This window comes from Piliocolobus tephrosceles, unplaced genomic scaffold (genome assembly GCF_002776525.5).
Source record: "Piliocolobus tephrosceles isolate RC106 unplaced genomic scaffold, ASM277652v3 unscaffolded_33578, whole genome shotgun sequence".
NCBI lineage: Eukaryota > Metazoa > Chordata > Mammalia > Primates > Cercopithecidae > Piliocolobus > Piliocolobus tephrosceles.
This window is the reverse complement of record NW_022317174.1, coordinates 1-2,950: the sequence shown is the minus strand read 5'-3', so window position 1 is coordinate 2,950 and position 2,950 is coordinate 1. Positions and strand designations below refer to the sequence as shown.

At 37.1% G+C, this 2,950-nt stretch overlaps 1 pseudogene; it reads right to left on the bottom strand.

Moving 5' to 3' along the window:
* Positions 1-1,968: 1,968 nt before the first annotated feature.
* Positions 1,969-2,849, bottom strand: LOC113222695 (annotated as a pseudogene).
* Between the last annotated feature and the right edge of the window lie 101 nt (positions 2,850-2,950).

Here is a 2,950-nt window from a genome sequence, read left to right as displayed (position 1 = left end):
TAGTCCCAGCCACAGGGGAGGACCATCTGAGTCAGAAGGATCAGTTGAGCCTGGGGAGGTTGAGGCAGCAAAGAGTCAGGATTGCATTGTTGTGCACTCCAGCCTGGATGACAAAGAGAGACTCCATTTCAGGAAAAAAAAAAGCAAGGCTGATACATGCTACAACATGGATGAACCTTGAAGACACACTATGTAAAATAAGCCAAATACAAAAGGATAAACATTTAATATCAAATTTTGTGTGTAAGGGAATGTCATATGAGGCTGGCCAATTCTCAGCAGGAGCAGATTGTAGGGATGTTAGAATACTGGTGGCTCATTATGTTTACACACCAGGTCATGGCTGGCCAAGTAGGGAGGCAAGTGCTGCTGTGGTACCCATCTACCCCAATGATTGTTCTGAGTCCTGGGGCTGTTATCTGATGCCTTCCAAGGCTGAACGTCTGTGTAGATATAATTCTGTGCCTCATCTGGGGAGCAGAAAGTTGCATGGGGTATAAGGAGCAGCAGTGATGGCCAGCAATAGCTCTGAGGCTTCCAAGTCTGGCTGCCAGTTACTGTCTTTGCAGAGCTCCACACAGGAGATTGGCAAAAAGGTGTTAATGGGGTAACACTGTTTCCTCTGGTGAGGGGCAAAAGCTTGCTGCTGCCAACAAGGGCCAGCACTGAAATGAGGTGAGCAGAAGAACAGAAGGTTCTCCAAACCAGCCCATAGATGGCTGAGAAAGGCCCTCTGCACAGATACCGCCATGACAACTCTAAAGAGCTCTGTCCCATATATTAACACACATATATATATACATATATGAATACACACATGCAGATATAGACATAGAGGTAGATATTTATTCTATTGCTTCTATTTCTCTGAATAAGTCTAATACAACTTGTAACTAGCAAAAGACCACATAAGTTATCAAAAACATACAACAGGAAAAGTCCAGAACCAGACGGTTTCACTGATGAATTGTTTTAAACATTAAAAGTTGTAACTCCAATGTTTCTCACTCTAACAATTGCAATTAGTCAATGCAATATACCAACTCAGTAGAATGAATTTTAGAAAGGAACATGATCATCTCAATTAATAGAGAAAAAATTTGACATAATCCAAAACACTTTGATAAGAGCACTTAGTAAACTATATATAGACTAAAACTTTCATATGTACCTCAATAAAAGGTACATATAAAAAACTCAAAACTACCATTACATGCAATGGCGAAAGACTAAAAACTTTCAGGCCAGAATAATTGAGCAATACAAGAAAAGAAACACTACAACTGGAAAAGTAATAAGCTTATTTCTACATAGAGATGTTATAATTATATATATATATATATATATATGTACACACATACATATAATTAAAATCCTAAGTAATGATAACACTGTTAACACCAACAATCAAATTCTGCAAAGTTGTAGGATACAAGATCAATACATACACATTCATGGACTAGAATTAAGGGTCAGGAAATAAATCCATACATGTAATTTTTTAACGTGGACTTGACAAAGCTGCAGGAACTGTTGGAAACAATCTAGTTCATGTATTTTAGCCCAATTTTTTAATTTTTATTCTTTTTTTTTTAGGAGAATTAAATCAAACAGATTTTATTCAACTTTTTAGATGAGGAAAACAAATGATACAAAATAAGTCATAAGAAATGCTTTCTTATACCACTATCTCAAACAACTTTCAATGTTTTACAAAATACTCACACAGCAAATATGAAAAGCTTCAACACTCTTTCTTTGTAACTTGCTGCAATAAATGCAGCTTTAACAAACATACAAATTTCTTCTGTATCTTAAAAGTTGAATTACTAATTTTTATGATGTTACTTATATTTTTATTCATACACTTTTAATGACATCATTGCCAATACATACATTATTTTCTTCAACTTTATTTTTACATTAAGCCAACATCTGTCATGCAGCCATCAAAAATCTTACACTAAGTTACACAGGTTTGTAGTCCAATTTCGACTCTAGCTTCTTAGAATCAGCCACTTTTCTGACTACTTTCCTGAAGTCTTCCTGTACTACAAAATCATGATCAGCACGAATTGCGAACATACCAGCTTCAGTACAAACGTTTCTCAGGTCTGCTCCATGAAAGCCATCTGAAAGCTTCACAATTGCTTCATAATCTATTTCACCATGCTTTGTAATGGGACCTGCGTGGATTTTCAGTATGTCTAACCTTGCTTGCTCATTTGGTGAATCAATATATATTTTTCTATCTAATCTCCCTGGATGCAGCAAAGCAGGATCCAGTGTATCTGGTCTGTTTGTAGCCATGATCATTTTAACTCTATGCAGAGTATCAAATCCATCCATTTGATTCAGTAACTCCATTAACGTTCTCTGAATCTCTCTGTCAGCTGAAGTACCCTCAGAAAACCGACGACCACCAATAGCATCTATTTCATCCATAAAAATGATGCATGGTTGATGGTCTCTGGCATAATTAAACATTTCTCTGATCAAACGAGCACTTTCACCAATGTACTTGTCTACAATAGAACTAGATACAACCTTTAAGAAATTGCAGTCCAGCTGGCTAGCAACGCCTCATGCCAAGAGTGTTTTTCCCACACCTGGTGGTCCATATAACAAACAGCCTTTTGGAGGTATTATTCCTACATGCTGAAATAACTCTGGGTTTGTAAGAGGTAATTCTATCACCTCTCTAATTCCCGGATCTGTTCTGATAGCCCTCCAATCTCAGAATAAGAAACATTCCCAGGGTCCTCATGAGACATGTTATAAACCAATGGATCCACCTCTCTTGGCAAATATGTCATGATAGTTAGTGTAGTCATATCCAAAGCAACTGTTTTTCCTGGCTTCAGCTTACTTTTGTCAAGTTGTCGACGACAACCCACAACATATCTTGGTCCATTGGTAGCTTTAACAATGAATTTTTCTTCAGTTAACT